Raw genomic sequence first — 15,082 nt, 5'->3', positions numbered from 1 at the left:
GTAATGCATCATGTTTCAGAAAATGATAGCTATTTATTATTATTCATTCGAACTTTATTATTGTTTCTTTATTACTAATTTATTTCGACCATGAAATTAGGATTTTTCTTTTAATAAATAAAATAAAAATTCGTGAGATACTCTTTCAACATAAATTGTTTATGGTCGTGACAAGATAATGTTAATAATAACTGTGCTTTTAACAAGTTTCATTTTGCTGATTTTCATAAAAATCAGCAAATTCATTTCACTCGGCGTTTTGCCTTTTCTTTCAGCAGTTGTAACTTCAAGTCAGTAAGTTCCTCAATTTTATCGATCCAGTTCTTTTGCAGTGTTCCTCTCCTCTCGTGTCCTCAATCATCCCCAATATAACTATTTTTTTCAATGATTCATCTGTTCATATATCACACCCTTTGGCTCACCTTTTATGAATTAGGTTGGGACGGAACCATCATATCCTTCCTCTTCAAAGACCCGAAATATAAACATCTGTTCTGAACAGCAGTTCTAGCGAACAGAAGCTACAGAATCCTTTAATATACATTAACACCTGTTTAGTAATCATTGCCTGCAAGGACTATCTAAAACCTTCTTATTAGTTATTCTTTAAGATATGCTATTCTTAATAGTCTCCTCCACGTCTGTAATTCTAATTAATCAATTCCCACTCTGTTTTTATTCTTAATGATCCATATGTTACATCAATACTAGAAATACCAGAAATGCAGTTGCTTTTACAATTGTAACTCTCGTGGTCTTACCAACGCCTCTATAGAAACAGTAGGATTACTTATTTACTGCGATTTCTATGATTTGGAAGATCTCATAACTTTAGAATTTCTTAAGCTATGCCAAATGACGAGAACTATAAAGGTAATAGTGTTTTACGTTTCTTCAACTATAAGTTATGTTTTGGAAAAATCTAAAGTGGCTTATCAAAGGGCTTTGTTTAGTCTCTAGAGGCAAAAGACTACCGGATTTCTGTAGATCTTACTTAGGGGTCTCAAAAATGTCCCAGAAATCATCACTGGCATAAAACTTTCATAAACATCCACGCCACAAAGTAATTCTAACCATTAGCCTCTAGGATAAAAAGTCGAAATAATATTTATTCGACCTTAAGAAGCCCTTTTTTCCTTATCTTTTTCTTTATTTCAAATTAAAAACTGACATCTATGCAAGTTATGGTAAACATATCTTGCTTATTCTATATTTCCATTGTATGATAATAATAAACGGAGCATTTATTAATTAATCTCATACTTCTGAAATGTTCTAACACCTGAAAGAAACGAAGTTTAAAATACGATAACAATAAGGTCACGTCAGCTAGTGCTTGAAAAAATGTATAGTGATTAAGAAAAACTTGGAAACCTTTTCAGACAGATAATATAATATGATGTGGTCATAAAGACCACATCATGTGTGTGTGTGTGTGTGTGTGTGTGTGTGTGTGTGTGTGTGTGTGTGTGTGTGTGTGTGTGTGTGTGTGTGTGTGTGTGTGTGTGTGTGTGTGTGTGTGTGTGTGTGTGTGTGTGTGTGTGTGTGTGTGTGTGTGTGTGTGTGTGTGTGTGTGTGTGTGTGTGTGTGTGTGTGTGTGTGTGTGTGTTGTGTGAAAAGAACTGGATTCCATTTTCTAAAGCTTAATGTTCGGTCTTTCACAATAACATACATATATATTATCACTAACATTTGCTGGTATTCGAAATTAGTCTCTTGATTGTAAACCTGATAAATCGGACGCTATTCGTTCTTTTGAAACATGCAAGCTGACCATCGAACATACTGAATCAGCGGATATAGTATACTCCTCTCATTGCCTTACTTACCTCAGTTTTACTTCCAGTAAAATTAGACAAATTTATTTATTTTTTCTAAAAAAAATTATACTTTTGATATTTTTTAATGAAAATGAAATCTCTTGTCAGACATTTATCAACGTGTGCATGGATGGAACCGAAAAGTATGATCCGGCAAGATCGTCTTCGCTCCGATGAAGAAACAGCAATGCAATGTACTGGATTATATACTGTTATTAAATACCATGATAAATTTTACGGGAATGCTGCACAAGATGACTGTTCTGAGAGATGAGAGGAAAAATATGCAATTTTTTTAACAATTTATAAAGTATGGACCCTTCTCCGTTTCATTACTTCTTAAATGGACGAATGGCGATTAATCGCAAAATAGGGCTGATCATAATTTTCAGGTTCAGAATTTAAATATATTTATTTTTTTATACAAAGGAAATGCGTAGAACATTTCATTCCTCATATTGCGTGTATATAACTTCATATCGTTATTTGACTATACATCTCGGCAAGTACATTCCATTCATAAAGCGGAAGATAGCTTGGTCGTTTTGCGACTTAAACTCAAGTGATACACGAGATAATCGCATATTATTTTTCTCTCTATGATTTTCCTTTAAACCTTGGATAAGCCATTGGATCATTCAACGAATTATATCTTAATAATAAACTTTGTAACATCATAATTTCTTTGTAAAGGATAAATCACGTTAAATAATATCAATGCTTGAGAGTATAAAGATAATTTACAATAATATTTCTTTTTGACTCGTTTTTACAAACGATGTGTTGGTTCTCATGAGATGCTATGTTTATTAATTTAAATAAATGAAATAACTGAATAACTAAATGAATAAACAAAGACAAACCGCTACTACTTTATATGCTCACTAGAAAATCTTAGCAACACAAATATAGAGAAAGTCATGTTTCACTTTCCGACCCTGGGAGACTTTTTCTCAGAGTGTAATCTCGAGAATAATGTGGCAATGAAAGGCGATATGGCGCTCCATATGCGTGGATTCCGGGGAACTTTCAATGAGCGTTTTCCTTCTGAAACGGAAATTTATAACTGGATACTCTTTACAGAAACGGAAAACTTTTCTTTCGAATAGGAGGCTGATATCTGAACACGGTACCACATAAGCAAAAGAGTCAAAACATTTTAGAGTTTTGTAGATTAAAAATGAAGAAGTTAAACTTAACTTGTGAATAATAATTTAACACTTTCGAATAATAAATATCTTCATAAGTATGGTGCATAAACTACTGAAAAGGAACAGAATCCAGCTACCGACTGACCTTAAGATTTCACAATATGGTCACCTGGATATTATTTTCAAAAATTTGTAGTGCTACCAAAATTTTCTGAAGGGATTTTGCATTCGAAGTATTTGCTACTCTCATTTCACAACTGTTATTCACTTTTGTAAGTTTACATTTTTTACAAATCGGAAAATAGAGTGTATGAGTATATTTGATTTTTTTTTTTTTTTTTTTTTTGTTGCTAGCCTCATTTCAGTTTTAAATTGTCCGCGTGGTTAGCCTAGTGGCTTTGCGCTTCGCAACCATATGCCTGAGGAAGGAGTATCACAGGTTCGATTACCGTCGTAGACGTGTGGAACTTGAGGATCTTCCTCAGGCATAGCCAAGTTAGCTGATCTTGGGCGCGGGCAGTAGGATTTTTTCCTCCAGTTTATCTGGCGTTTTTCATCCTGCAAGCAGGCATTCCGGCCCCGTGAACATACGCTTCTATAGCTAAAAATATATCCCCCCCCTACGCCCGACTAGGCGACAGGTCATTGGGAGTGGTACTAACAAGTAGTCGCATCTAAGTAACACGCGGACCCTGCATAGGAAGCGGGAATAACGCGTAGTGAAAGAAGAAGATTTTTTCAGATTTAAATAATCATTTTATTCACATAATTGATACACAGTCAAAGCAAGATATCATATGAATAAAAATATGACTGGTGATTCAAAACAATGTAGATTCTGCCCAAGGATTTAAGAATAGTCCGTCAGGTAGCGTCGTAAAATATGGACTGTTCCAAGTAATGCTGTTTTTTGTAGGTCATATGAGATCATTTCATTGATTTTTAATTGCTGTAAATAGTTGGATAGCTTCTTTGAATTTCACCAAGTGCACTGATAATTATTGGAATGACTTTGGTGTGTTTAAGCCACAGTTGGCCAACTTCGATTGCCAGATCTCGATATTTAGTAATTTTTTCCAGTTCTTTGTTGTTGATGTTGTTATCATTGGGTACTGCAATATCGATAATCCAAACCTGTCGATGTTCGATAATTGTGATGTCAGGTCTATTGTGTTCCAAATGCGGATCAGTTTGTATTCTAAAGTCCCAGGGAATTTTTGCTGTTTCGTTTTCCAATACAGTCTCCATTTTATGCTACCACCAGTTATCAGAAGTAGGAAAGCCACATTTTTTGCATACATGCCAATGAACTATTTTGGCCACTTGATCATGGCGGTATTTATAGTCAGTTTGATCTATTTTGATGCAGGCACTGATTAGATGTTCTACAGTCTCATCTTTCTGATCGCATAATCTGCATTTGTTGTTATTATTGATGTTGAAAAGTTTTGCTTTGATTGCATTAGTTTGTAATGCCTGTTCTTGAGCTGCTAGAATAAATCCTTCTGTTTCTTCTTTAATGTATCCGTTGTAGCCATTGTCATGTCTTGTTCACATCAATTTTGTCCTCAGTATCTCGACGAAATTGGCCATGCAAGGGTATATTTTTCCAGCGCACATATCGGATATTTTGTTGTTCCATTTTGTAATTGGATTTGTTTCCTGTTGCTATTAGAAGGCCCTCTTGTGTAAATGCTTGAAGCATTAGCTCAGAGCTATTGTCGATGTAATTTCTTAAACCAATTTCTTCTTCTTCCAAAGTCTGTCTCACTGGCAGCAGACCCGTCCACCTATTCTCCTCGGTAGGTACAACCGGTCAACATTTTAATATTACCTTTAGGAATTTCATATCCAAGTTTTGTTTTCTTCAACATTACATCACTTGGTGGATGTAATGCATGATGCATAGTTATTAGTTTTCTAGTTTTTGCGGTCTAGTTTGTCCAGGTCTTCTTTTGTCCAATTTATTATGCCAGCTGTGTATCGGATCACTGGTAGAGCGCAAGAATTCATTGCTGTAATAGTGTTTAATCCATTTAATTTTGTTTTCAGATTATTTCTAACTCTTTTGATGTATTCTGAGGCTGCCTGTTGTTTAACTTTCGAGTGGAGGATATCGTTGGCTTCTAATATTCCTAGGTACTTATAGTGTTCGTCATCTGAAATTGCTTTTATACATTTCTATTGATCAAAATTAAAATTGCTAGTGTCATTAATTTTTCCTCTTTTAATAGATAAAATTGCGCATTTATCTAAACCAAATTCCATTTTGATGTCCTGACTGAAAATACGAACTATGTTCTATAAAAAATCTATTTGCTGGGCCGATTTTCATATAGCTTCAAGTCATCCATATACAATAGATGGGAAATTTTAATATTACATTTAGGAATTTCATATCCAAGTATTGTTTTCTTCATCATCATAGACAAAGGTATCAAAGAAAAGTTTAAGAGCAATGTGACAAGGAATCAGCTTGGAAAATTCCACGTTTAATGCTAATATCTCCAAATCCTTCATTATTCATTTTAATGTTGTTTTCCATGATTTCCTAGTAGTATCCAGAAACAAACATATGTTTTTGCTAATTCCAAATAGTTTTAGTGATTTTAGGATCCAGGAATGTGGGACGGAATCGAATGCTTTCTTGTAATCTATCCATGTCATGTTTAAATTAGTTTTTCGTCTCTTTGAGTTTCTGAGAATCATTTTATTAATAAGGATCTGGTCTTTCGTTCCTCTAGATTTTTGAAAATTGCCTTTTTGTTCAATCGGATAAATCTGTTTATCTGATAAGTTGTGGTATATGGAATTTGCTATGATTGCAGTGAACAGCTTAAGCATAGTTGGTAGGCATGTTATTGAACGATAGTCACTTGGGTCTGCATCCTTATCCTTATCTGTCATGAAGAGAAAAGTGCGCCCAGATATCATCCAGTCTTCCACTGAGCCAGACTGCAACAAATAATTAAATTGTTCTGCCATTCGATCATGTAGACTGGTTAGATGTTTTAACCAAAATCCATGCAGTTTCTTTGACAGGTGCACTCCAGTTTCTTAATTTTCTACCTTGAGAACTGACCATTTCTTGTGTGATAATGGCATTTTGCATTTGTTTTTGTTTCATTTCTGATTCTATTTCATTAATCCATAAAGCATATTTATTGTGTTCAATAGGATTATCCCAGATTGACTTCCGAAATTTGAGTGTTTCTTGTTTTCCGGGTGAATGATGGTCTGCATTTGTATTTCTCTGGAGAGACTGGAAGAACTGACGTTGGTTCTGTAGAAATTGCATATTTTGTATATACTGGTTTATTCTTGCTTCATATCTTTTAATTTTCTGTGCAGTTGCTGTAATTCTTTGCTTTAGCTCTTCGGTAACTTCAGCAATTGTTTTGTTGGCCAAATTATGTGTTAATCAGTTTGTTTTTGATGTTATTATTTTTCAACCGTCCTTTAAAACTCTTGCTTAGATAAACTCGAAGCCTGTTGACCTTTCATTCTAACCTGATTTTCCATGGTGCAGATTGTTTCATCCTCGGCCTTTGCTCTTTCGGTTTCCAACCAAGCTTCACTGAAATGGTATAGGCTGCGCTGTATAGGAGCTGATTTGTTTCCTTTATAATGTTGGTTGTGATGGTTTCAATTACAGCATTTACGTCTAAGAGGAGCTGTTTTAGCTTAGATTGTTGTAAAGCTTTTAATGGTGGTAGTCTTATACGGTCGCGTTTATGGAGTTTATTTGTTCCAATATCCCTGACTTCATTTTACGCTGCCCTTCTGTCAAAACATTCTGAGGTATGTCGTCAGCTTGATGTTTACTGAGTTGAATTCCAAAGTTTTATATAGTTGGCTCTTGATGATTTTCTGTTACTGGAGTTATTGGTTTATTACGTAACTCTTGCAGCTCAAGTTCAGTAAATATTTTGTTACGGAAAATGAAATTCTTTTGGTCCATAAGTCTTTGTTCTGTTATTGCAGATTCTGGGAATTTTTGTTTCCAAATTAAATGCATACGCTTTCTGAAACCTCGTTTTTCTGGTGTTGATCTGTAAAAACATTTCGTAATTTCTCTGTTTTCTTCTACAGTCCATTTTTTACGTTTGGTTTCTTCCAGTTGCTTTTCAGCTTCCTGCCCTGATTTCCCAGCAATGAGAGCTGGGACCTGTAGTCCACTTGTCGCCTGATGCCCAGGATCCCTAATATCTGACGCAGTTCTTGATGACCCGGGCGTCGACTGATACGGTATGGATCTGTTCTTCCTTTTCACCATTAAGATGGAGGATGGAACACTGTTAGTCTGACTCCTCAGTTGAGACCTGCCTGACAATGGTGGCCCTGCTGGCAGCTATGCAACCGCCAGAATAGCTCTCAACATCACTGAAGCACGCAAGCCCCACCGCACGAAAAGGCCGTGTTCCTTCCGGGGGTTATTATTATTATTATTATTATTATTATTATTATTATTATTATTATTATTATTATTATTATTATTATTATTATTATTATTATTATTATGATTCCTCAGATAAGCTTTATAAATAATGTTCGAAGATGAAAGCTGAGAAATTACATCTCAACCAAGATCAACAAAAAAAAAACATATATATATATATCCATATATTACATTTAAATGTAGTAGTTACAGCGCTTAAATACATTAAATAATAAACAATAAATATATATAACTCATTGTTATCGTATAAATGCTGTAAAAATGCAATGTTATTCAACCTCAACTATAAATTACCATCTACAGTGACTATTATTGATACATTATACAAAAAGGAAAATTTGTATGCATTTTATTGTTACAAAAAAAAAACAGAACAAAACAATATCTGTTGTAAATATGTAATAATATGTAAATCATATGCACTGTATATATATATATATATATATATATATATATATATAATCACACTATGTAATCATAATTTTAATAATAAAAACGGATTGAATGTAAAAAAAATAGGTACGCAATGTAAGTATCGTATGTAATCAAATGTACGTAATGTAATGTATGTAAGTAATATATGTATCATATGTAATTTAAATATGTAATCACAATATGTAATCATAATTTTAATAAAAAAGTAATATTAAAATATGCTTGTATGTAATTTGTTTCAGGCTTAAAAAATGTTCAAAAAATTATTATTACATGACACCTCCAAGGAGTCTAAAGACTCATCAAGAAAGGACACCTACTATTTGTGCATTTAGCACAAGTGATGTGCTAAATGCACAAAAATCTAATCTTCTATTTCTCATATAACTACAAGAGAAAGATATCGAATATCTCACTAGCTACATTCCGCGCGATTTCTTTTCCTTTTTAATTTTTAATTCTTTGCGTTTTCCTAACGACAGGACAATAACTAGCACACATCAACTGCGTGCCATTCTCATGCATGGTTTTCAAACATATGTCGAAGCCTAACCAACAGCATCCCTAGGTATCCTGTTCGTCATTCGCATTAATGTTTGTTTTTTTATTATTTTTTGAAATAAAAGTAATTTTTGCAATATTAAGAAAGCTTATGTGTTTAATTTGACAACAAAATACCAATAATATTTTAATCGAATTAAAGTCAACAGGTAGGCCTTATAAAGTATTACAAAATTAACGGAACTCTTATCTGAAAATAAATATAAAATTCATCATAAAAATTTAAAAACTCTAAAGTAAAAAACTTCGGTGTGAATATTCAAATTTGTGTAATTTTTTTTTCTTAGTGTATTTTTATCCTGTGCAATTTTGTCCCGTGTAATTTTAACATGTAACCCTTTTCTCTTATAGTCGGTTCTTTATGATGGCATATATTGCATCATGTCTTTTAACTCTAATGTTGTAGGTTCTAAAACAATATTGAGATATATGTGTCATTGTTCTGAACCCACATCCAGCCCTACATGTAGTATCCATATTATACCTACCGCGGGCTATACGGGCCTTGGTAAGAAGAGCATTTATCATAGCTGTAACTAGATCTATACACTCCCATCAAGGCAACATTGTTTACCTTCCAGGACCCAAAGGTGTTGAGATGAAACCCTCTCCGAGCAACTAAAGGGCTTCCCTTCGACTGCGTAGGGAAGCCCTTCGCAGTCGAAGTCTTTCCTGTCTCTTCCTTTCAAACGAGAAAAAAGCAATATGCATTTCATTATCAAAGGCTCAACGTAGTGTTTTAGTTAATTCTCGTTGAATCAAAATAGTTCTAAAGGCAGTTATGGTAAAAGGTGAAGTGAATGTTGGAGTTTATTTAGCCTTAGATATTTTAAGCAAGAAATCATATATCTGATTGAGATGAAATTCCTAATCCATCATATGTAACGGCTGGATGAACATAAGCAACTGGAACATCATGTATTTGTCTCAGCTACGATCTAGCTGTATTATGTACTTGTTTGTATCTAGTCTATTCAGGATACGCAAGGTTGATTTTCCTAATACTAAAGTATGGAACAATTTAGTAACACAAATTGATTTTGTATTACCTAAGTATTTTGCATTTTCGTGAATAGTCGTCGATCTACTAGTTTTTCCATGTCAGATATGCCCGAAAATGGTGAAAACGAGAAAAACAAATTAGCTTATCTAATTCATATATTCGAAATTAAAATTAGAATTTTCCTGTAATAATTTCACTCAATCCACGATAAAAATACAATCTGCGCATGTTGTATGCATCGTACGCATAGTAGAATGTACAATAAACCCAAACTACGGTATTCAGCTGAATAGAGAATGCCAAAATGTCAATTAATTTGAAAACAAACTATTCCTGGTATCCTCATGTATCTTTCCTCACACAAACACATTAAATGTGTCAAGTAGCGCATATTTACTTTCGGGCTAGTTAAGAATATTGCAAATTCGTGTTTTCCAATGATTGTAATATTATTATAATTTTACGAGACTCAAACACATGTGCGCGTAATTTGAAATCTTTAAAATTCTTTGTTTATGATGTCGTTATGCATGATGTGTATGGCGGAATAAATTTCAATTTTTTCATCGTACTTACAGCGAAGACCCATCACGTTTAGATTTACTTTGAGCAATAGTTAAGAACTACTGGTGTAGAAAGTTAGCGTGAACCAAACATCCCGAATCTATTGATAATTGCTTTAGTTCCGTGTTTGAAAACTGACGTGATAATCGAAAAGTAATATGTTCAGCGTTTAGACGAAGTTAGAGTTCGGATTGTTCGCTTAAACAAGAACAATGCGGTTTCAGTTGATATATGGTCGTCCACAGAAACAGTGAAGAAATGACTGTTCTCTGTCATATATCAACCCGCGTGCAAAGGAAACCGCCAAGATATTAAACAATATGAATACGGTGATAATCTTATATGTGCCTATTGGTATTTTCTTCTGAATCCTGTTTCGATAGATTTAACGGAAAATGCACTGTACTAGTGCTTTTGTTTTCTTTTAGCATCGCCTGAGGTCATATTGAAACCAGTAGTTTTTAGAAAATTTTAAACCCTAGTCTATTGTGTTTTATTTCGTGACAATGCATTAAGCATATGGCATCCCCTTAAACAACTTCAAAAACGATGGAAACAAGAGATGGAAACATTGACCATGCATTAGAATCCTATTTAATGTATTTCAGCATATCAGTCTTAATGGATTTAAATTCGATTAAATGATCACTATTAAAATGAAATTCATTCGTTGGTTCAAGGATGTTTTAACTCAAAGAAAAGCTATATCACTGAGGATTAAGGATATCTTTTGCAGATAATTCCTCTGTTATTATCGGGATGTTGCGAAATGGTTATCCAGATGGCAGGAAACCATATTAAAAATATAAGTACAACTTTTAAAACAACCACGATTTTCTTTTCTATTTCTTTTGTCTAATTACTTCACGACACCGCACGGAAGGTAACTTTAACAAGAAATTAATCTGTTTTATTATAGAGGGAGACACTCTTCTGGTCTATGAGGGTAACTCACATCGATTTTATTCCACAAATTTGTGTATTAGGACCGAAAAATTTGGCGCTATGGTTTGAATGTACAATTAGAAATTCAGGGGGAAATGTTGTTATGTTCAAGTGATTTCATTTCGCGGAATTCTTCTCAAAATTGTGATTATAAAAGTATATATATCGCATCACGACTTTCAGGAAAGAGCGTTAGGAAACAAAACGAAACAATGACAGAAACTGAAGAAAATTCGATGTTTTCTGACTAAGCCAAGCCAAGCGAAAGTTTAAAAAGCAAACTGGAGTGTAATGATAGAATATATTACATCGCTTAGTGCGAGTTATTAAGCATCCGTGAATCAATGCGCATTATACGCTGTCTATCACGTACTCATTTAGCTATCATGGAGAGGGAAGAAAAACGAAAACCCATTTCTAGGCGATTTCCTTCTTTGGTAAATCTCTACTGGAGCTCCAAACAAGACACAAACTGATAAGGGATGTTGGAAAAACATCCACCTTCAGGTATGCCGTTACCTGTTTTTTGATACTTAGAATTCGCTCTTTGATTCGTTGATCGCTGCATTTTTGAACGCACGCAATATAATTTAATGCGTATAATGCACTCAACTGGTTAAACATTAGCTGGCTATAATTCGAAAATTTTCGACGTTTCCAGAAGTTATGCGAACACTTTGGATAACGTTTATGAGAACTTTACGGTCCTGTGAGAAAAAAAAATATACTGTATATACCATTTTGAAGATGTTATTTTATATTTTTTTTATCTCGGATATATCCAAGAATTTCTCACTGCTGTTGTCACAGCCACTTTATTAGAAACATGCCAAGCCTTGAGAGAGCTAGGTGTCGACTCGATTGGGAAATGCTATAAGTTGCTTGTCACGTCCATCATAGTGGCTAAAAAGATGAGAGTGATTGCTGAATAATTGTTTATCTAAGAGACATCCATAATGTAATGTCTTACAACTCTTGGTCGTTACTGCATTATTGACAAAAACATTAATGAGGAAACTCATTCTGGTATATCAGATCAAAAATTGATGCCATCGAGAAACTTTTCAAATGGAATGCTTGTTAATTTTTAGCATCGTTAAGCTACTTTTTTTTTCGCGCTGCTGTTCGAAAACGTCTTACACGGTCAGATTCTTATCCATTTAGGTGAAGATGACAACCAGTTATCTGGGGTATGGACGTTCAGATATGACCTAATTGGACATTTTTTGCGAGGCAGATGCTTAAAGAATATGATATTTTCGAGAGTTAGAGCGCTTACGTGTAACTAGTGTGTATTGATTAAGAAATAACTGGGCTGACTATCAAAAGCGAGGAATATTACTTGCAGAACTAGTTACCGCAAGGCTATCTTTCACTTACTATTACTTGAAGGTCTCGTGAGAAAGGAATATACTATATATAACATCTAAAGATGTTATTTTATATATTTTTATGTCAGATAAATCGGTAATATTGTCTGATTATTATTTTATTTTCAGTACTGAGGTACTTTGACTTTTTTAGTTCCAAGTATAACAATACCTGGTCAACTTCTCTGCAGTGACACACGGCTAATTGAGCGTTGAAAGAGTCAGCACTTGTATCTGTTTGTTCATCATCATCATCGTTTATTTATAATTTTACAATTATAAATAGGGAATCAAAACAAATAAGTAGTCTGTTTACACAAGATTGGACTTGGATGTTCTTATGACGTGAAAAAAAAAACCGGCTTCTCTGTGATATGCTAATTGACGGATCTCCAATGCGGAGAGTTGGGAAGAAACGGAGAGAATATTGCTGATGTATTTCCAATATTCAATTCGGGGTCTGCCTCTTTTTCTTTTTCCATCTGTAGGGGCGTAGAGGACCAGAGCATCAAAAGGTGCATAGCGCCCTCACTTTCACATAGACGCTTGGTCTCTGCTATTTTTATATTCAATAAATATTTCCATGGAAAATGTTCATCCGAAACAGCATCAATAATTCCCCCACTCTGTACTAAGCCCATTGGAACACGTACAGATGCCGCCCAACATCCTTTCACGGTGTACCTTGAAACCCACATAACAAGTTTCTTTTCCTCCTCCTTCATTCCTGCTACTGCGTTACTGTGGAATAGTCTTCCCCCTGAATACAACATACAGGCTTTTAAATCAAATGTAAACCAGTTTCTCCTTTCCCAACCCACCCATATACGGTACTAACGTACTATATCTGTGTTGGCTGATCTGTGTCTTTTTCACAAAAGACACAGATCATCTAAACAGAAAAAAAAAAAAAAAAAAAAAAAACGCACGCAACGAACAGATTATACAACACACTGTTCAGCCTTAATTTCTTTGGCAGTAATTTCATCTTAACCAAACCTATTTATACCTATAGTATATCGCGAGATTGATGTAGGTACTAATCCGTATAACATTTCATCCGTAAGGGACAGAATTCCACTCTGTACAACCAGGTGTGCATTGTATTGTGCTGAAGAGAAAGACAGAAAGTATACACTAGTTTGTCAGTGCTTTGTTGAAAAAAACACTACAAAAGAAAAACAAAAAACTAAAAAACTTCCATCACTGTAGGATATTTACAACACAGAATTATTAAATCGCATCATTTCTTCTAAACTTCCTAGAAACCCCATTTGCCCTTTGTCACAAACATCTCCAGATTGCACCAAGGCGTCGGGAGTCGTACAGCGAAAACAAAGCGTCCTGGCTCTTTGGAGTGAAGGTAAATATCTCACGATCAGTGCCTTAAGGAGATTACAGACCTCTTCTGAAATATTAATGAAGAGCAAGTCACGGACTTTGATCTGAGGAATTCGTTCCGCCGCACTCCGTGACACCAGTGTTAACACCGAGTCGGATTACTTTCTTATTTCAGTGATCCGAGTAAACATCATTTGTTCTGCAGTAGCAGGACGTGACCCACCTATTCGGCGATGTATCGGATTTTATTTTGATTTTGGATTACATGTTCGTGTGATATCAGGTAGAATAGGACTACACCGTAAAATTTAACAAGTTTTTTTAGTTGCCTCCCTTTTAGGAGAAAGCGAATATGCACCAGCTGATACAATATTTGAACTGAAATGATAGGCAGACGCTTATTACAAGAACCTACATTGTTATGTAAGTTCTTGTAATATTTTTCACTGGCATTTTTTGAAGCTAGCACGAGTGCCCAATGACACAAATTATAGAGGGTGACAGACATGGGCTTCGGGAGTCGTTTAACACTTTAAGAACTTATTTATTTATTAATTATTTTTATGGTTTTTATAACAAAATACAGAACCTGGAAATTTTTATTAATTGTGAAAAATCACCTAACGTAAATGACTTCCACTTTCGGCTTCACAAAGACGTGCCCATAGAAAGAGCACGTCTTTGTGAAGGGGCATGTTCCATCACAGCAGTTAATGTTTCCGGATGCGGCGCCCTAATTTCTGCTCAAATGTTCTCCTTCAGCTTCTGGGGCTTGTGTTCTCATACACGTTTTTCTTCAGGTGACGCCATAAGAAGAATTCGAGAGCCATCAGATCTGGAAAACATGACGGCCAATTAACTGCAGATGGCAAAATTATTCGCTCGCCAAAAATCCGCTGAATTTCAAAATAAAATTAGACAATTTTGAATCGTAGTTGGCTTGTAAACATTTCAGTTTCAATCAGAATACATGAAAAAAAAAATGAGATGAAAAAATTAATAACCTAAAAAGTTCGTCACGTTTTAAAACCCTTCGTGACTTATGGACCACTCTGTGTAATATAGGTTTCAGAGTATTGTTATTTATTACGTGGTTGCATGCTGTTACACTTTTCTGTTTTTTACATGTGTAATTCTTGTGCAATTATTAGCTTGTGTTGCCTGAATACGCTCCTGGGATTTCGGGGAAAAGAAAGAAGTTCTTACAAAATATTAAGTTCATTGCATATTCATATATTTTGTGATATTTCTTTAAATAAATAAGAAGATAGTTTCTGAAAAGTAAGTATTCATACACGCGTCCTGCAATACTTAATAATTTTTAAGTCAATATTAATTTTATTATTCATACCTACTTATTAATATCATATACATGTGTATACATATCAGCATACAAGTACTTTCACATTAGTTATACGCATCGATATTGTAAT

The sequence above is a fragment of the Typopeltis vanoorti genome, chromosome 9 (genome assembly GCF_054136105.1).
Source record: "Typopeltis vanoorti isolate ZY-2024b chromosome 9, IOZ_Tvanoo_1.0, whole genome shotgun sequence".
In the NCBI taxonomy this organism is placed as follows: Eukaryota; Metazoa; Arthropoda; class Arachnida; order Uropygi; family Thelyphonidae; genus Typopeltis; species Typopeltis vanoorti.
Note: the sequence above shows the minus strand (reverse complement) of the source record.